This window comes from Thermobia domestica, chromosome 7 (assembly GCF_964235325.1).
Source record: "Thermobia domestica chromosome 7, izTheDome1.hap1.1, whole genome shotgun sequence".
Lineage (NCBI taxonomy): Eukaryota > Metazoa > Arthropoda > Insecta > Zygentoma > Lepismatidae > Thermobia > Thermobia domestica.
The window spans coordinates 17,015,164-17,037,868 of NC_137460.1; the positions used below are offsets into that span (position 1 = coordinate 17,015,164).

Here is a 22,705-nt window from a genome sequence, read left to right on the forward strand (position 1 = left end):
CACTAGATAAAGAAGCAGTGTTGCTAACGCAAAATAAAGTTTTATTTTCTCAAATTGCATTATGTAAAGTATTACCTATTTCTAATTTAGATATTAAATAAAACCACAATACCACATACATTATTCCGTGTAACAAAGGACAATACAGTATCACTAACATCAGCATTTTGGAGATGACTAATAACTCAAATGGAATGGTGCAATGCTCATTATTTGTATCTTAGCGTCAAATACTATGATCATGGCATAATGCATTTCGAATGAAGGAAGGAACAAAGTTATGAGAAATGAAAAAAATAACTTTTTCTGAAGACTTTACTTCGAAAACGTGCTGACATATCACGTCTCATCATGTAGATTCTTCCAAAAGACTTAAGTGATCATAATGTCATTTACAACAATTGTTATTTCAAACCGTTTCAGAGATACCAAACACTTGGATAGTGATTGTTATACTGCTTAAAATATCGTATTTATGTTAAATTTTTATAATGATTGGTGCTTTAGTTTGCTTCTATAACATTACAACAATAGTTTCTGGTGGTTTTAATTACAGGTCGCAGTTCCATTATTTTAAATTCTAAATACAGTGAAAATAACGTAGCTAAACTGCAAAATATTTTTAAATTACACGTAATTTGTTTTATGGTACAAGAATGTTTTCAAAAGACGATGTTTTTCAGTCTTTATAATGTTAATGTTAATGTCAAAGTTTTGGTTCCAGCAATACATGTAAATGCAAATTGTAACTGATAACTTTTTAGTAACACTAGTTGTTCCCCTTAGCCTTAGGCCTGATATACACAAAGCCATACTTAATTAAAAGTTCTAATTACACCCTACTTCCATTTCACTTGTTTTTTTTTTTTTTTTTTTTTTTTTTTTTTTGTTTGACTACGGACCACCTCAAACTCGATCCATACCATATAGCTATATGCAAATTATTTAAGGACTTACAGTTAGTAATACACACTGTGTTGATTTTTGGTTTGGTTTGTTTTAGTTTAACGTCCCACGATTATGCTAGAGCGTCTAAAGCAGACGTGGAGCTAATGATTATAATGGAATCCGAACCACTTCGGTGGTTCAACTGTACCCCCACCGGAAATCGAACTCGGGACCACGCGAAACGAAGTCAAGCGTGCTAGTAGCTAGACCAAATGGAGGTCCTCATATTGTGTTGATTTAAATCATTGAGTCAGTGTTGTCAGATTCAACACAAAGATCAAAAACTAGCGTTTCAGTGCTCCAAGAGTAGCGGATTTGAACTATTTGTAGGCCAAATGTATAAAATAGAAAGAATTATTTGGCAATTAATGACTGGTACTAATAAAATTATTTTTAGCATGGGCTGGAAAATGTGCTGGACATGTTGCAAGAAATTATGATCGATTGACAAAAACAATTCTAGACAGGATACTACGAGATAGAAACAGCCTAGGAAACGTCCTTATACAAGAAGGTTTGACGAAATCAAGAACAACAGGGGAGTGACCTGAAAAAGAATTGGTCAAGATAGATAGTTGTGGAGAAGACTTGGAAAGACCTTCATCCAGCAGTGGATTGATAATGGTTGATTATGATTATGGCTATGACTTTATTATATCTGGACCTCAGAGGTAAACTAAACCAAGTCACAATTTCGCAATTTTACAGGAGAAGCGAAAATCCGGTTCCTTAACTAAGACCCATAGTACTGTTTTCAAACTATACTAAGCAGTTACAAAGTAATAGGTTGCTTTTAGGCTTACATTATTACACCACTGGAAAGAACATAGTATATTAAAAAAAAAGTATAGTTAACTCAATTTCGACCAAAAAGTGACTTACCCTAAAATTTAAAATTCATATATATAACTTTTACTAGGTAAGGTAGGGTAAAAACGGATCCAAAATTTAACGAAATTCGTACAGCGAAAAAAAAAAATATTGTTGATCCTTCATATTGCAGCAAAACTACGAAAATTAATGGAAAATAAAACTAGAAAGTTAAGAATCACTTCTTTTGCCGGGACAGAGAAAATAGATACAGATAGCTCGAATTACCTATATACTTATATAATATGTGTGTCCATGTTTCGCAAGTAATTTTCAATCAATATAAAATTTCAGCGTAATGAACGCATGATTAGTTTTCTCTAATAAAGATAACATGCAGCACTGAGAGCTCAGGAATAAGCTTAATTTATGTTACGACACTGAATATATGCTTATGTAATACATTACGACATTATGAACTTGTATAAGAAACAGAATGTACTTAAAGTGAGACGCATACTATACGAAGCATCGGACTTTGAATCTAACTTGTTTGGTGATCCAACCAGAGACCACAGACAGCAAAGATGAGTGTCGTAGATTCCACCACAAGATTAAGGAAGTGCCTGTTTTAAAGTGTCAATTAAACACTGAGATGTGAAACGGTAATAAAGCATTTGATCAATTTGAAACAAAATGTATTGTAGTAATAATTTACTCTATTTGTTAAGATAATGACCGTTATATTCTGTTTTTAAAATGACAGTCAAAGCAGAATGTATTGAATAGTAACTGAGAAATTGTAAAATTTCAATTTCGGTACGATTAAATACATTCGTGTTGCTATGTGTTGCGTTATCCGTTAGGAGGTATTGAACAACTCTGCTTCAAAGGAAGGAAATAAACTAATGTATAGTACTGGAGTTAATTTAATAGAGTTTAATTGTATAGGCAGTACTGAGGCTATATGAGACAAAGTCTATTACTGAAAGTGAAATATGGGTTACTATTAGGGTTTTATCCCAGGTATATTATACCCACACTGATGATTGAACCTGGAACACACGCATGGAAAGCATTAGCGATAGCAAATTAGCTACGAAGAGGTACATCATACCATAATTCTAAATCAAGAATGAAGGCAAAAAATAAGAAGCGAAAACGACAGACTGTACGATAATAATGCTTTCACAATTTTAATTTCACACTATTTATTTCGAGACTTTCAAGACGAGACCGAGACTTGGCCTTCAAGACCGAGACGAGACAGAGACGGCGATTTTTGACTCCAGACGAGATCGAGACCGAGACCGCTACTTATCTACCGAGACTACAAAGTCTCGTCTCGTCTCGATATCATCCCTACCCGATGTGGTTTTCCCGTGTGTTGTGTAAGCCGTCATCACCTTCGACATTGTCCCACGCGACACATCTAACACAGTAGCCACTGCCGTCATACTCACTCCACATAACCGCGCACCAATAATTTGCCCTCTTTGAAAATCTGAGAGGTCTCCCATTTCACACTACCTCCGTCTGCTGCAGCCACTGGACACTGCTGTTCCACTGCGCCTGACGTAGTATGGAGACCGACCTAACACACCACCACCAGCGGTCCGGCGCTGCGGGCGCACGACACCACTGCCAACCCATACATCCCAGCCAACTATAGGTGTTTCCATTTTTCTGATCACCATCTGTACATTAGAATGTCGAAAAAAGACTATCCTTTTTTTTAAATGTACTTTCAACGAGCTTTCTTTTAGAAAATTTCTCGAGCAATGACAAAATCAAAATGTAAGTGGCCTACACTAGGATAGTATTTTGGTATATTCACAATAGCAATGAAGTTTTTCATAGCTCATGGAAAAGTTGAGGTTTGCCAACTCGAAGGAAGGGGAAAACGCCATCAAATGTATTCCTGGGAGAGGATTCACCTAACGGATAAATCAAGTATACTGTTCCAGCGCACTTCTTGGTATCCTTATGCAACGTGTACAACATCCCTTGTTTCTCCACTTTTGTTGCTTCTGTGCACAGATGTACCATATTCCACGGAATTACATATTACGAGGAGGAAACCGTTTAATGCAGCTTACTTTTGCCCCATATGTATTCACACAATATTTGGAATCCCTGGAGAATTCTTTATAATCAAGTGTGCAGGCGGGGCATAGAGCCCGGTTCCTCTATTTACACCTAGAATTCTTTTCCTTTGCTTCAAGAGAGCTTGGTTTCTCCTTTATACCAGCGTTAGGGTCGAGTCGAGCCAAATCTGGTGTGTAGTTTCGAGTATTCTCTTCAAGTATCTTGCATAGACAATATAGGTTATCAATAATACTAGAACTACTACTAGTTCAACTTTTATTATTATTATTATTATTATTATTAATAATAATAATAATAATAATAATAATAATAATAATAATAAATATTAATTATAATTATAATTATAACAACACTGTGATTAAACATGAAAGATACGCGGTCTGTATTTGAATACTAAAAAACTAGTTGATTGCTAACCTCGGTAGTCGTGAATTCTAGGAGTCAAGGATATTGTTCACGAGCTTGTGAATTTGGGTTGAGGGTTTAGGTTGAGTATTTGAGCTCAAGCCAAACATTGTTAAAAGTTATAGGGCACTGGCCAAATATCTTCAAAACTGTTCTCCCCGAGTTTACAATTGTCGACAACTTGAGCAGCTCGGCTCACAGCGCACTCACTATCGACCCGAACCGAGAAGTGAGCCGAGCCAACAGCTCACCGAATCGAGTCAGCTAGTGCCTTCGGCCCACATGAGCCGAACCGAGCAGATGGCTCATCCCAACCAAGCCAGCTCGAGCCGATGGTTCACTCCAAGCGAGACGGCTCGAGCCATTGGCTCAGTTATTACTTCCCAACTGAGCTTCTTATTAAAAAAATCTCTTGTGGTCTCGATATCGAGACGAGAAGACATGCGAGCAGTGTTTCCTCTAGTGAGCAACATTAAAAGTATTCCATATTACTACTTAGCTTACATTTCTCATGGCTTTCGCTTTCTAGTGTAATCAGGCCATGATTTCAAAACGAGTTAAAACGTAATAATAATAATAATAATAATAATAATAATAATCATAATAATAATAATAATAATAATAATAATAATAAATATAAGTATTCCATCCATATAGAAATGCTTTTGACCAAGCACACAAGAAATTATATTTTGTCCATTTAGCACTATCATTCTTTTGTCACTCACAATTATTAATATTCATATAGTAAATATCTTATAATTCTTATATTTTAAAATCAATTGACAGGGCTCTGATTGCTTTTATGAGAAATAAATCTTTGGTTTTATAGATCCTACGCAGTGGCGATGATCGTGCGTCGTTTCGGTCCTATGCCGTTTCGGTCCTGCGCCGTTTCGATCCTGTGCCGTTTCGTTCCTATGCCGTGTCGATCCTGTGCCGTTTCGGTCCTATGCCGTGTCAATCCTGTGCCGTTTCGGTCCTATGCCGTGTCGGCTCTATGCCGTTTCGATCGTACGTATTCTAAGCATATAACTTGCACAAGCATAGAATCGACAGGAGTTTATAATTTGTAAGAGCAAAGATTAAACAGATAATAAAAATATTATTTTTTTAGGCACATGATTAAAAGTTAAATTATTTCAGAGCAGCGGCGTGAGAGCAAAACGGCACAGGACCGACACGGCATAGGATCGACACGGCATAGGACCGAAACGGCACAGGAACGAAACAGGTTTCTGAGCTGAATTGTCGGTCGTATGCCGTGTCCATCCTGTGCCGCATCCCCAGACAGGGGGCACCTACAGTAATGGTTTGTGTAGGAGGAAAAATAATATTTCGGTTATGGGCAAAGTAGTTAAAATGACATTTTGGGCGGTATGCAGAGACAATTGTTGAAAAGTCTTAGCATAGATTTAACTAGTAAGGGTCTTATTCAAAGTCGTTTTGACAATTGATTAAAACATTACTACGGACTTGACTAAAGGATTGTCATCAAAAGTTTATTCAGGGTCTCTTAATAGGACGTAATAGTTGAGTAAGTTAATCACATGTGACTAATTAATCTAGATCTAAGTGTAATCTTTTAGCCAAGGTTTAGGTTGTGCGACACAACGGGTGATATTCAGACAATTCCTTAATCGAACTTTAGTCACATACTAGTTGGTGTCATACTAGATCTATACTAAGGAGTATGTACTTTTGGTATTCAGAGTCAACTTTGGGTTCAGCTAAAAAGTTGATTTCTGTATGGTTAACTAATATAACTCCAAAGTATTTTGTGAGTTACACCTACACTACACTCACACTTTCTGTTACATTTACACGTACATACATTCCCTTCTTTTTTTATACTCTTTCTTTTTTCATTTTACACTTTCCCCTAATATTTGCCCTGTACAACTTGGCTTTCAGCCCTCTTTCATTGTCTGTACTTTTTTCCCGATTTTGACCTTTGACTTTCTCTTCCCGATTGTGACACTTATTACCGTTTTACTATAATCCGTTTCTTACTTTGTCATTAATCTTACCTTTTATTTTTTCTACCTTTTAAGTCTGTGCTAATTTATCTCCTTACCTGAAAACATTTATTACAAACCTTGTTCAAATGTGTTAGTGCCGGGAACATATAAAAAGGGATTTTATTCTCCACATGCAGTGAAGTGAACTGAATGTTGCGATTATGGATGACGGTAATTTGTAAATAGATACAACGAGTTACGCATTCTCCATTTGTGAGGGATAAATTTACGGAGGGAAAATGCGGAAATCAATTAGTATTAATACAATACAAGAATTATATAATTATAAGGAAAGACTGACGCCTGGTTCCTCCGTGGTGTGTCTTTTATGTGTCACCTTCGAGTGGCTCGTCTTCTTTCGGTTTCCGTATGATCCGTCTCCTATCGGTTTCCTACGTGTCTTCCTCTTTGGTGTATCCAGTGGTAGCTAGGTCTGCATTTTCGAAATAATATGGAAACTTCAAAGGTTACATAATGAATCAATTTACAATTAACAAGAACGAAACTTGTTATAACAGCTTGTCTGGGAGAATAAAAGAGAATAAAGCAGAATCTTGTAAACATTTTATGTGACATAAGTTAGAAGATATCGTCGCTTCCAAACACTTTATCACGAGCGGGTCCTTCCTATTATCTTTGACGCTAGCCCCACTTGGATGTGTTGATAATAAAATGTAGGACCACACTGACACCATTTTACACTTTGAAGATGAATAATCCACGTCCAAATGTTATCAGGGTAGAGAGAGAGAGAGAGAGACAGACAGACAGACAGAGAGTATACAAATATTCCATTCTGCTCGATTCAATATTTTCTATTTAAATTTAGATGATACATTTTCATCAAAATATTAAATCTTGACTATTACATAGAAACAACACAGGTCATTCAAATGGTAGAAAACGGATTAGATAAGGTTAGATAATTCTTCTTTATATATGTTTAGTGATTGAATTCACTGAGATCGGAAATAAAATCAACTTCGAAGAGCATGTGGGGGAACTTTCTGAACAGCAACATAAAATTTATGCAATTTTTAAGTACATGCTAAACTAGTATTCCTCGTATCACCTGAATAATGACGATCCCATAATAAAACTTAAGAAGATATAAGAGGATGGTGTATTTTTGAGATTTTTCTTTTATATTTTCCCAATTAGTGTTTTTTAGGAAATAAAAATTTGATAATTGACAATTTTTCAAAAACACATTTTAAAAAAGTCTATTGAACTATAAATCATATGAAAGCCTATTTCAGTAACTTTAAAATGAATCAAAGTTTAGCTATCTAGCACAAAGTGTTACAGTTATAGAGACATTTTTGTGTACGAAGGTGTATCAAAATTTGGTACTTTCTGAATTCTCAATAATTCATATTTCCAAACCAGCGCGGCTCGATAAATCTAAAATTTTGGATTTTTCACACCCTCCAAAGGTAGTACTAATGTACCAAAAAATCATTGAAATTTGGGATGGTAAGGCAATTATTTAGTTAAAATGGTTTGATTTGGCATGAAATGACTCAAATTTAAACCTTGATTCTTGTGCGGATAAAGGAGGTGGTAAGCAGAACCACAATATTCAGTTTATAATTTCAGTCAATCATAGTGGTGACTACGCAAAACAGAGAAACATGTGAAAGTCCTAACTGAAAATTTACTCCATAGCAAATGAAAGAAAATACTACAGAAAGCAAACGAAATTTCGACGTGCTAGAAATGTTCCAAGTGAATTTTGATAAAAGACTGTTTTTAAAGTTTAAGTACTTCGTGGAGAATACTACTCCAGATTTTGGGATCATGAAGGCCGAAAATGTTATCCACGATAAAACTCAATTCGACTTCTTGGGCAAAACTTCGCAAGAAACATACTAAGACATAAAAATAACTGCCAAATTCCAAAATCAATAATTTTACATATTATAGGACCGTACTCGCTATATTCCATACAAATCGGAAGTGGTAGTGCGGGTTACGAACTAGGTTGATTTCTTATCGGATAACTCACCTGCAGTGTAGAATATTCTCTTGATTGTATACAATGTCCACTGTTCATCTGGTGCAGCTTTTTCCCCATTCGCCAAAAATTTATTATATTGTGTAGACAATTTACATGGGGGACAGAAAGTTTCTTTCTTTCTGGGATTGATACATTCATCTCTCACAAGTACAAGCCTACCTCCAGAGCTACTGTCAAATTCAACAACGTGGGACATCCTAAGGCAAATATATTTTAAAACATTCATTTACAATTATTGTGCAGAAACACTATTAGCCACCTTGTCAATAATGCTACCGCTGAAAATAAACAATATTAGAGCACGCAATATAACCAGTTCCGCCCACTATATGAAAGTAAGGGAAAACGTACACACACATTAAAAATTTTTCCACAAAATATTTTTAAAAATGCAGGCACACATTTGATTATACTGACGAATGTTTCCCCCATGCTCGTGGCAATCGGAAAGAATTATGTACCATGTACGTATTGCACAGCATTATGTACAATGCTCATTTCACGCGCAGATTATGAAACTTTTTTTATTTCGATAGTAACCTGCGGGTCTAAGCTCCATGGAGTTGCCCTTTTACATACAGAATGGGTATGTAATTGTAATACACTCACAATTCCTAAATCAGTAATGAAAACAAATGTTGCAAATACTTGACGAGCATTTGTTACTGATATCAGTGGCGAACACTTTGAGTTTGTAGTCGATATACTAACGAGGACAAGCAATTAAGAGTGTGGTTTAGGTAAATTAGGTTTTTATTATATTTACATTCTGATAATATTTAAGGGGAACAATTTCGTAGATTGTAAGAGCGAAGCCAACGAAAATGTTATCTCTACAAATTTACATTTACAGTGCTCATGCCTCGCGTGAGAAAGAAAACCGGTAGTGTTGTATATGGGTGAATATTTGATTAGGGGTAAAATTGTGTCCCATTAAGTTTTCATTGTATTTTGAACAAATACATGTTATATAAGGTAGACATATAGAATATAAGGTAGACAAATCAAAAACATTTTCAAATTACTTTCTTGGTGTTTTGTAGCAGTAGCAAATGTTAAGGAAATATTAAACAAGTTTCAGACGAATTTGTGCTAACAAAGAAAATATTTACGATTTATTTTTCAAATAGCAATTGATATGTTTTTGATTTGTTATTGTATGTAGTTTCAGAACGTACTTAAAATATTTTTTAACATATTCTGGTTTTCGCAGAGAAATATTTTAAATTCTTTCTGAATATTTTTCCGTCATTACCACCATAACACCTATAGTTTGAAATACATTTCTTTCTTCAACCTATAAGTTAGAATACTAGAATTTATTTCCACAAATTTATGTGATGATAGAAATTTCCGTGTGTTCTAAACCGGTTCCAACGTACACAGACTTCTACCATCCCATCAATTTGTAAAAATGAAATCCAGATATTTTAACTTACAAGAGTTGGAAAACTGTTCAGTATGCATTTCCTTCAGTATTGAAGAAAGAAATGTATTTCAAACTGTAGGTGTTATCGTGGTAATAACGAAAAAATATTCAGAAAGAATTTAAAATATTCTATGTGAAAACCAGAATTCGTTAGAAAGTATTTTAAGTACATTCTGAAACTACATGCAATAACAAATCAAAAACATATCAATTGCTATTTGAAAAATGAATCGTAAATATTTTCTTTCCTAGCACAAATTCATATCTGAAACTAGTTTAATATTTTCTAAACATTTTCTACTGTTACAAAACACCAAGGAAAATAATTTGAAAATGTTTTTGATATGTCTACCTTATATTATCTGAATATTTTCTGTCTTGTACAGAAAATATTCTCTAAATATTTTGTCATGTACAGAAAATATTCTCTAAATATTTTCTGTCATGCACAGAAAATGTTCATTAAATATTTTCTGTGATGTACGGAAAATATTCACTAAATATTTTTGTCATGTATAGAAAATATTTTTTGGTATGGGTGGAAAATATTTTAAAATTGTTATTTTACAGAACATTAATTTTTGTTAAAAATGGATTAGAAATCTTCAGAAAACATTTCAACTAAGTACCCAATACATTGTAAAAATATTTAGAAAAAAATTATTTATATTAGACAAATGATTTTAAGTGTTATTGGCAAATGATTTTAAAATATTCCATGCGAAACATTTTAAAAACCATTCCGTTAACATTGTATAAAACGTTTCAAATACATTTTCAGTAATGTGTGGAAATGATTCAGAAAACATTTTCTGGAAAACTTTTCTAACGGCGTATAAAATATTTCTACAACGTTTTTGAGTATATTGCGAAAATATTTTCAGTATCATTTTGAAAATGTTTTCAACAACATATGGAATATATTTCCTTAAGGGAAGTAGGATACATTTTCTGAAGGAAAATGATGGTACGTTTTAGAAACGTTTTGAAAATATTTCATTGCTGTGTGGGTTACTGCATTATTTGAGAAACAGTCGGAACTGTTTAATGATACAATTGAGGGTTTGAAAAAAGAACAGGTAGAAACTGTCGCTAGATTAAAGGAAAATATTGCCAGTTTGAAATCAGAAAAGATCGAAAGCGTTGCTAGTCTGAGGGAAAATTTAGAAAGTAAATTGGAACAGGTTAGTAAAGACATTCTACAAACCAATAACGCTGTTGCTAAGATTACTACGCATATTCAGGCCAAGGAAGAGAAAATAGAGGAATATAAAAATGAGTGCAGGTCGAATTATGAGTCCGTGCAGGCGCAGATTGAGAATTGTAGGGCCGAGATTGTACAAGACCGTGCAAACAATCAAGAGAAATTTAAGGAAGTAAAGGATAGGCAGGCGTTATTAGAATTTAACACCAATAGATATCATTCCCAGGTAGAAGAGCAAATTTCCGAATTTCGGGCAACGATCGACACCCACAGTGCATTTATGCGAGAAACGATGATTGGTTTACGAGAACAGCGTGGTGAGGTAAATGAAATACGGGATGATATGGTAGAAATTAAGAAAGTAGTTGCCGAAAATAAAGATGAAATTACGCAGGTCGCGACGAGAGTAAATAGATTAGAGTCTAATACCATCCAGTCTATTCAGCAAGTCATCCAACAAGTACAAAGTATCCCCACACGATCGGTTGTAAAAGCGGAAGTAAATCAGGAAGTGAATAATCGTGTTTTGAAGTTAGAGCAGTAGTTAAATAATTTGCGAAATAATCAGTTCAATCGCGGATCTGATCCTTCCGCGCGCGAGACCGATGAAAAGAGTTAGTGCGAAGGTGGTAGTGAAGGTTACGAATCCGATCATTCGAATAGTAAGGAGAAGAATAATACATCTTTTACGAAAGTAAGTAAACCTCGACGCCGTAATACGATCAAACAAATACGAGATTTACCGACATATAGTGGAATGCCAGATAAAGAAACTGCTCGCTCATACTTACGCGATCTACAACACAAGTTAGACTTGTTGAACGTGCATGAAGACGCAGTGTTGCCAGTATTACCAAGTTTACTACAGAATCCGTGTTTGGAGTGGTTCCGAACTCGTCAGCATTTGAGTCATGCTTTAGTTAACGCATTTGAATCTGAAGCTATTGTAGTGAGTAGGCTGACCGCGTTGCGAAATACTTCGTTCGACCCAAGAGTACACGGCTCAGTGTTAGAATTGGCGACCACTCAATATCGCGCATTAAGTGATCTAAATCCAGAAAGCACACCGGCGAAAATATTAGCCAGCATCGTGTCTACATTGCCATACAAATACCGAGAAATGTTCGCGTTTTATCCATGGACAGATTTCGCGCAATTTATTGCTAGTGTCAAACGTCTTGAGTCTTCACGACTGCCGAATGAAAAAGGTTATAGGCGCGAAGGTAACAATTATGAGAACCGAAACAAACCATATCAGGCGGTCCGGGTACAGTACAGTAGATCAACTAGAGAGAGGCCCAACAATGGTAATAATAATGCTCAGAAAAGTAGACTCGGAACAAGTGAATTTTAGAAGAAACAATCGAGAAAATAGGCGTGAACAACAATTTACAAATGATGCACGTACGAGTAATGAACGATCGAACCGCAACACTAGGCAACAACACAGTAATAACAACAACCGTAATTTTGGGAATCGTTTCAATTGGAGAAGGGGAAATAATAGTAATAACAGTAACAGTAGACGTGGTTTCAATTTTCAGTCGAGTAACGAACGGCAAAATTGGCGAGAGCGCACGCCCGAGCGAGACGGTGGGCACACGTCCGGTCATAGCCAGCAGGGAAACTAAGATCCGATAGGCACGAAGGGGTCGCGTCCATCGAAGGTAGTTCGTTCATAAATTCCCCGAATATCATACGAGTTAGGAACTATACGTTCGCTAACGATGATGTTTTAGACAGTGATGGAAGAAGCGATGTGGAGGAAGATAATGATGAGAGAAAACTTGTCACCGCTTACGATCGGAATTATTCCGCGTACATAGAAACTAAAGTCAATGACATTTCAGTTAAAACCCTCCTCGATACAGGCGCTGACGCCTCGTTAATCTCATACGAATTTTGGAAAGAAATAAGTAAGGACATTTCTGCGCCCAGGTTGCAATCAGCTGACGACGTTCTTTTGGTTGATTACAGTGGCCGTTTCAAAAGAAAATGCAAGGGTAAAACTACAGTGCCGGTTCAGATCGACGCATTGACGTTTTCACTCGAGTTGTGTGTTGTCCAAGATTTAAACGAACGTTTTATTTTTGGTGTCAATGCTCTTTCGCAATTACAGAGTATTGTTGATTTTAGTCAAGGAACGTTTTCGCTGGGTTGTTATATCTTTGCTTCCCGTTCCGGTGCAATCCGCGTTGGAGGATAGCGATGAGGAACCAAATGATAGCAGCGACGTTAGAGAGCATCATTATATTAATCGCGTTGAAACTAGCGAAAGAGAAACTTTTCAAAAACAGGTTGCCACGGACGAACAAATTATTAATGCAGTTCAGAAAGCAGATGGGTTAACTAAGCCCCAGCGAAATCATCTGTTAGATTTGTTATTCAAATATAGAGAAATATTCACTAACTACCCCGGGAAGTGTAAAGGATTCGTATATAAGGCAGAAATTAATACCACAGAAGCGTTAGTAAGAAAACAATACCCCATACCCTACAAGGCCATTCCATTCGTTAGAAACGAGCTTCAAAAATTATTACAGTTGCAAATTATAAAACCAAGTCAGAGTATACACAGTAACCCAATTTTGGTAGTACCCAAAAAGAATAATCAGTTTCGTTTATGTATCGATTTATGTATGGTGAATAGGCACTCCGTATTACCACAAGTCAGGCCAGAGCGCATTGAAGATTTACTCGCGAAATTGCAAGGAAAGAAATTTACCACGGTCATTGATTTACAACAGAGTTATCTGCAAACCGAACTACATCCAGATTCTCAACCATATTTTGCTTTTAATTTCGAAGGTTTATGTTATCAATATCAACGAGTGGCGTTCGGATATCGAAACGGATCATCTGCTTTGAACGCGATGATGACACATGTTTTAGGGCCCGAATTGCATAGTAAAATCATTCGATACGTCGATGACAATTTAGTAATGACCAATAGTTTTGAAGGACATTTACAATTATTAGCAGAAGTATTTCAGAAATTTAAAGAACACGGAATCACTTTGAACATTGACAAATGTTTGTTTGGCGCTAAGGAAAATCCATTTTTAGGATATGTAGTTACCAAGGAAGGAATACGGAAAGACGAACGTAGCATAGCAGCCGTCCGAGATTTACCAAAACCAACTAATACCAAAACTTTACGTTCAGTGTTAGGATTGTTCTCTTGGTCTAGGTCGTTTGTTCCCAATTTTGCTATGAAAGCCGCCCCGTTATACGATTTGTTGAAAGAAAAGAAGAAATGGCAATGGAGTGAACAATGTGAAATGGCATTCAATCAAATTAAACAGGAGATTTGCAATAATATTATGTTAGCTCATCCAGACTTCACAAAAGACTTTTACGTGCAATTTGATGCCGCGCAATTTGGAATAGGAAGTGTCCTCTGGCAGAAACATAGTGACGAAAAACGTATAATACAGTGTATTAGTAGAAGGTTAACGCCTACAGAACAGAGATATTCCACCACAGAATCTGAGTGTCTTGGGGTTATTTTTGCAATTAGAAAACGGAAGTCGATGTTGCTGGGTAACCATGTAATTATTGTCACAGACCATCGTGCTTTATCGTATTTAGATCGAGTTAAACCTTGGAATAATCGTTTACTTAGATGGGTCGTTGAATTACAGGAATTAAATTACGAGGTACAATACATACCACGTTCTGAAAACACCATAAGTGACACATTAAGCAGGCTCTTCCCCACCCATGAACACCACCTACTGAAAGTTCATATCTTCCAAGTGTTGCAGGAAGAAGTTATGAACATAACATTTGAAAGGTTAGCCGCACTCCAACGTGAATGTTCCGATTACGCTAACGTCATTGATGTTTTAGAGGGTAAAATAGATGAGACCGAATTTAAGAACGGTAGGTCGTGGAAAAAGTTTTATAAGCTGGACAATCATATTTTGTTAGTCCGAGATTTTCACCAACAAGATCAGTGGAAAATGTGCGTCCCTCCAGCACTCACACAAAATATCTTAGTTGCGTACCATACCGATATTCATCACCCAGGCGTTGAAAGGATTTTTTCAATAATTTCCAAAGCATTCCATTGGAAAGGGTTGCGAACAGCCGTTAAAAACTTCATTCGCGATTGCATTACTTGTCAACGTATAAAACCTGACCAACATCCACCTGCAAAATTGATGAATACAATACCTGTAAATGCAACGCGAAATGCAATTAGTATAGATTTTCTAGGAAGTTACCCTACAGGTCAAACTCAGAAAAGATTTGCTTTAGTAATAATGGATCTTTACACTCGTTACTGTACTGCGTTTGCGTTACGTACTTCAACAGCAAAGGCTGTAGTAAGGTGTCTGGAAGAATTCTACTTCCCTATGTTAGGATTAGTCCGAGTAATCATTACTGACAATGCAGCTGTATTTCATTCCAAACTGTTTTTAAAGGCCATGAAAAAGTACAACGTAGTTGTTCGCCATACCACCCCGTACCATTCCATGCCATCGTTAGTGGAAAACGTTAATAAGAACTTAGTGCAAACTCTTAGAACTTTGTGTTTGTCATCTCATAAAGAATGGGCTGAATACCTAACCCAAGCAGTATTGTTGTAGAATTACTCCATCTCCCAAAGTCTTGGTGTCTCACCTGCTAGTTTACATTTAAATATCAATTCGTCAAGACCCATATTCACCCATTTTGGGATAAACGTACAGGAGGCAATCACAGCTGAAGATTCGATTAATTGGAGTAATAAGCTTGTTATGGCCGATTTACGTAGAAAACGAAAAATTGCCGCACGTAATGAAAAGTGGAATCAAACCCAACAGGAAAAAAGACTTGTTGTTAAGGGAGACCTAGTGTTTGTTAGGCAACGGAATGTGAGTAGTCTCGTTAAGAAGGAAATGGCAAAATTCTTTGAAATATTTCGTGGGCCGTATATTTGTACTTCTGTTACCAGTAATAATCGTGCTGTTGAATTATGGGAGCCATACAATGGTCAGACCATTGGTTTCCAGTCTATGGACAGTGTAAGAATTTGGAACCCCACCCCAAAGACCTATAACACTTGGATTCTTATGGCCAGAAAACATTTGCCTGAAGAACAAATAACTAAACTTAAAGATGTTCCTTACCATCCACTGACACACGAAAAGCCATTACCATTGCTATACCCAGAAGTAGACATTGTTAACCAACCCGACGAGGTCGATGAAGATAATTCTAAAACATTGCTAAAGCAGGCCTGCGTTAAATTGCAACATGGTGATCGTTTGGAATATTTCCTGCATAAGTTGGGCGATTTGTACATCACACACCATTGTAAAAATTCCGCTGAATGGTCTGACGAATGTATTAAGGCAATCATGACCAACATTTCCAGTGGGTTATAATTACTCCATTGAAAAAAAAAGGGAACCCCATCAATACGTACGTTTAGGGATTTCTCTTACAGCTTACCAAAGAAGACCATCCATCCGTCCAACCACATCTCTCATTACTATGACAGGTACGTGAAACAATAAATGTGCTTAATGAAGCTTTATTTCAGGATTATTCAAGCTTGAGGATATCCAGGAAAAGGAAAGGATCCAAGAAAAGATGAATAAAATTAAAAGGAAAGGTAAAATAAAAAGAAATTAGTTCGCGAATTTTCTTTGATTATGAAATTTTATAATCCCAACCCATTTTTGATAACTACCATTTTTTTACGTGGACATCACTACAGTTACGTAATTTCAAGAATTTGTTTGTGTGTCTGTGTTTATTTCAGGATAAAAGGAGCACATTTTAATAAAGCTAGACCTACAATATTTTGTGTTGTTTTATTATTATAGTGTTAAGAAATGTGAATTTTGGAATCTATTTGAAGTTCTTATTAGGAATTTTAGAGATTGGTTAGGCATATTTAGAGATTTTGGTAGGACTTTTAGAGAACGTATGTTATAAATGTGTGTACATGCATGTTTAAAGTTATCTACAAATAATGTTGTTTAATTTGTCGGTGTAAAAACATAAACAAAATTATACATTGGTATGCCTTGAAAAAAAATCTTTCTCCGTTAATGTTTCTTTTTCTATCCAATTTTGTCATCAAGTATATCTAAAAGTTTAGCGAATTCATATTAGATTGGTTACACATTGGAACATCAAAAATTTAAAATATTGTTGAATATGATTCAGGAAGTAATTGAAAATAAGGTCGAAAATAATAAATTTGGTTACGAACTTGTTCATGTATAGTCTTCTCATGCAAACTTAATAAGTATTCGTTGTGATGCTAAGAAAGTTTGAAATTTAGTTGAATTTAAAAACAAGTACATTCTAAGTTAAGAAGAGTTAAGAGGTTAGAAGCACAATTCGACCCATAGAGGCGTCACTATTTTCTTTCCAAATTAAAGTGACGAAATCGGGATAGCGTCCTATCATGTGCATGAGGGGAGAAATCCCCGCCCAAAATGTATAAACAAAAGCGGGAAATTGAAATTTTCAAAAATTAACTTTCTCGGAATCTTGTCTCCTCAGGTACACGACATCGCAATGGTAGTGGTACCGTTGGAAACGTTGCATCATTTACGAACAAAATAAGGTGCAGACCATGACCCTGCGACAAATAAGGATGACCTGTAGCTACTTTACTACACACGTTGACTTAAAATGTGTAATAGGGGAAAAATTCAGATTTTTTTTTTGAAAAATCACTATTTACCCTCGATCATGGTTTGTACCTTGTTTCGTTTGGAATGGTGGTAGGTTTTAAACGTTACCACTCACATGTCCCTGAAGGGGGGGAATTCCAAAGAAAGAAAAAGATCTGAAAAATTCCCTTTTTTCACTTTGGGCAGGATATTGCCGCTTCTGATACACAATAGGGAATTTTGAGTGGTACAGTGTGAAACATTTCTTTATCAGGAACACAACTAGGTATAGACCATGATCCTAGGATTAGTAGCGATGTGTTAGGATTTTTTTTTTTTTAGAAAAAAGAGCTTTAAAATTTATCCTTTTCTTTCTTCCTTCGTCCATGTTTGTGATGTCACTGCCCCAAGGCATCGCAATCGTGACTGCAAAATGCGCATGAAACACATTCTTTGATGCTTCCCCGCTTGAACGAATGAAAAAAAACGGTATGAAAAGCTTTACTAGAGTTTTATAAAGCGAATTCCGAAGGTCGAGAACATAGTTCAGATCTGTACCAAAAGTCTCCAAAAGGTTAATATATTTGGCCTTCTTTTTCTTATGAGTGATCGATTATTCTTCATTGTTGAACTTCTCATATTTATTTTTCTTCAGAATGCAGTAATTAAGTTTCTTTTTCTTCTTATAATGGGGAACAAAGGTGGAAACTACTTTCTTCATTAAAGTTGAAATACTAAAAAAAAAAAAAAAAAAAATTGACAGGTATAAAAGCGGTGGAAAAAAACTTTCTTGAAAGCCGTTTTTTGAGCCCTTGCGTACGTAATATCTAACTTTTAATATATTTCACACGAACGGAATAATATAGTTTCAATTTGACTAAATGTTCAATGCAAACAATAACGAGCTACTGTGATTCCTATAGCTCATTTTGACACAAAAACTGCACACTTCAAAGAGCAGAATTCACACTTTTCCAAAGATAGTTGCATTGTAGGAGCTATTTGTGAATTCTCTACACAGTTCTTTCACGTCCAGTGAGTCAAGCCTGTCTGGGTATGCATTAAGAACTGCAAAATGGTTCAGTCTTGCCTGATTCATTGTGGACCTCAGATAAATTTTGAGACGCCGCAACATTGAGAAACTTCTCTCGGTAGTTGCAGATGTCGTCGGGATGACAAGCAGGAGACGAAGGACTTTCAACACTTCAGGAAGCAACTCTCTTGTTTCTTTACAAAGTTTCTTGAAGTTCTCAAGCAGGTCACTCAGATCTTTTGAAGTGGGAATAGTGGTGAGTAACTGTTGCATCTGCAGCTGTAGTCGGTCCGGATTGACAGGGTATTCTTTTAAAATGTTACTAATGTCGTGAGAAAAGTTATCTTCCAGAGTTCAAGCTGATGAAATCGACTAAATTTTGCAAAGGATATTGTCCAAACATTCATAACAGGTTGCGCGTAATTTCTCTTCTGCGGTGTTGAATTGGTAATTTTTCGCAGAAGTCTGCGAGTGTTCTAGTCTTTTCGGGGTCTGTTTCCTGCGCGGTAGCTGAGGAGATCCTTGTTTGTTCTATCGAAGGCCCTCGTATACAATCACGGGCGTTAAAAGGAATAATTAACATATGTACATCGCCCCTGGTTGAACATTACATTCTTGTTTGTTCTATCGAAGGCGCCCCTATACAATCAGGGGCGACAAAATGATTAATTAATATATTACATCGCCCATGGTGCAATATTACATCTTTGTTTGTTCTATCGAAGGCGCCCCTATACAATCACTGGCAACAAGATAAATAATTAATATATCTACATCGCCCGTGGTGCAACATTACATTCAAGTTTGTTTTATCGAAGGCGCCCCTATACAATGAGGGGCGACAAAATGTATAATTAATATGTCTACAGCGCCCTTGGTGCGACATTACATCTTTGTTTGTTCTATCGGAGGCGCCCCTATACAATCAGGGGCGGCAAAATGAATAATTAATATATGTACAGCGCCCTTGGTGTGATATTACATCTTTGTTCTATCGGAGGTGCCCCTATACAATCAGGGGTGACAAAATGAACGATTAATATATCTACTGCGCCCTTGGTGCAATATTACATCCTTGTTTGTTCTATCGAAGGCGCCCCTATACAATCAGGGGCGACAAAATGAGTAATTAATATATGTACAGCGCCCTTGGTGCAATATTACATAATTGTTTGTTCTATCGGAGGCGCCCCTATACAATCAGGGGCGACGAAACGAATAATTAATTTATTTACAATGCTCTATCATTGTAACATTATTTCCTTTTTTTATTATGTCAACCGTAATAATGAGGGGCGGTAAAGTATTAAGAAAATGTTTATATAGCACCTTGATTGTCATATACGTAATTTTTATTTCTTAATTTTATTGTATCAAATATGTCCTAGACAATCAACACAAAAGAAACAGAAAAAGTGTCAATTAGTTATAATAATACAAAGCACTGCACTCTATATTTTGTCGAAGAATTGGCAGTGCATACAAAACACTGCTTTTGTACTTCTTTTTATTCTTCAATCGACTTAAAAAAGGCAATCATTAGGCGCCCCAAAAACTTCTTCCAAAACTTTGGGGGGGGCAATGCCCCCTTGCCCCCGTCTTGTTACGCCACTGAATACATCAGATGGTATATTTTAAACGTAATAATTGCTTATGTCGTGAAATGATTATACGAATATATATTCGTATATATATATATATATATATATATATATATATATATATATATATATATATATATATATATATATACAACTGATGTATTTAATTGAAATTATTTTACATAATATTCATACATTGATGAAAATAAAATATAAAAAATTGTCGAGTGAACGAGTGTCGAACTCACGAACTCATGATTTAAACGCTCGCGGGTTTACCACTGAACTAACATGAGTAAGTCACGCATACGCAATCCAAAAATGCATATTTCATTAGTTTTCAGTGGGTGCACAAAGTATTCCATATAGGGTGAAATTCCCAGACATTCCATCAACCGAATTTTGAGATATGCTTTGAGTTTATGATTGGTCCAAAGTAGTGAAACAATACGACTTGATCGCAGTAAACACAGAATCCTTTGGCGCGATGTAGGAAGTGTTAAGAATCGTCAGCAGCACGGTATTTCGTTCCGAGGAAAACGCATTTTGGAATGGTTTCTTCACGCTTATAAGCGAAGAAAACGTGTAATTTACCTAGACAAATTACATAGCATCACACGCATCACACATTGAAAAACATGGAGCTGCCGGTACCTAACATTTTTGACTTCCCTCCTAAGCATTGGATGTCCACTGTTGCCGTGACTTACCTTCTGCCTAATTTGAACCCGTATTGTAATCAGGTATATCTGAAAACTCTATTGAGAGCATATTAAACTCTGAGAATTACATCGTGTAGAGAGTACCCTGTATATCTATTGAAAATTGATGAAATATGTACTTTTGTATAGTGTATGCTTGGATTAAGTTTACGCTGATAAGGACTATCATCCGGTTTCTGGAATTCAAAAAAGGACCTCTTGAAATTTGACTTTTTCGCGATTTTGGAACCCGAGCTCTGAAACTATGCACTTTTCTCCATACATCCATATGAACTTTTCTCTTATCTTGATGTGGGGGATAACCTCTTACAGTTTGTCAGTATAATTCATTAACACCCTATATATATATATATATATATATATATATATATATATATATATATATATATATAATTGTATGATTTTGTAATTCATACATTGAGTAAAAAGTAATGATATCAGAAAAGTTCGACGACAAGGGTATTCGACCTTCCGGAAAAACGGATGTAAGTAACTTGATTTAAAACGGAACTAATTGCGAAAATTCTTCTCAAGAAATATAACTGAATTTCCATGATGATGGCATTTATATCCTTTGAAATTGTATTCCTTCTTTCTTCTTTGTTTTTTCCATTCTACCATGGATGGGAGAACTAACACTGTTTGCTTTGTTCTCTTTTATTGGGAATGCAGGTGAGAAAATCAGTTTGTGGTCACATATATACATACTTTGAGATCCTGTATGATTACGAATTTTCTTAAATGTAACTTTCTAACACTTAATAAATTTCAGTATGTCATATTACATTTAAAATGGACAATACGAGATCATCCGCAGTTTTTCCCGATTGCAAAGTTTCGCTTGGAGGCTAGTGCCAGGTATCTTTGGCTTACTGTTTCCAAACATACCCGAAGTTGGACGTAAAATATGTTAAGCTCAAAGTACATACAATCGACGCTGTCATATTCTTTTCGAATACGTTATACAATATAAAAAAAATTATATCAAATTTAGTCATTAAATACTAAAAAGTTATATATTTTTCACAATATAATAATTCTGAAGTAATGCATTAAAATAGGTTTCAACAGGAACCCAGAAAAACTAAAGTATGCAGATTAAAAGTATTTCCTCAATTTAAAGATAAAATTGACTTGCATATTTTTGGTTTTAAGACATGTGTCCTTTTTACTTAGAATATGCGCAAATATTTGCGTGGAGATTGGCAATATGCTTGCAAAATGATGAAATGAGAACCATTATTTATGAAAAATTACACGCTCCGACTAGTTCTATAGTACGGTAGCGTATAGTAGCGAAACAGAGTAAAGGAGGAAAGATTTTAAAGGATAGGTTAGGTTAGTAGAGTACCGTGGCTTAGGGAAATGTTAGATTAATTGGAGAACATAAGTTGAAAACATGATAGGTTAGCTTACTGGGGTGAAGTATGTAAAATCAAATTAACAGCCAAGGTTTATTTAGTACGATATTTCAGTTTGGGTTTGCTAAGTAAGCTAAACTAAGCTAACACATAAGTATGGTAGCTTGGGACAGTATGTACATTGCTAGATTCAAATGAAACATCAGTTAAGAAGCAGAGCAGCTGCCAACCCGTAAGCGCAAAAGAATATATATATATATATATATATATATATATATATATATATATATATATATATATATATATTGGCAACCTCCCTGGTTCGTTTCTAGCTTTGGGGATGTTACAAGTGAACACAGAGAAGTTAACTTCCACTCACCATCTGGAATTAGTGGGAATACGATGTATAACTAAGCGAGAGG

At 35.7% G+C, this 22,705-nt stretch overlaps 1 protein-coding gene across 1 annotated transcript in view; it reads right to left on the bottom strand.

The window, feature by feature from the left end:
* The window catches only part of LOC145689873 (uncharacterized), an 83,092-nt gene that overhangs the window by 45,516 nt on the left and 14,871 nt on the right, over positions 1 to 22,705 (bottom strand). The window lies entirely within an intron of this gene.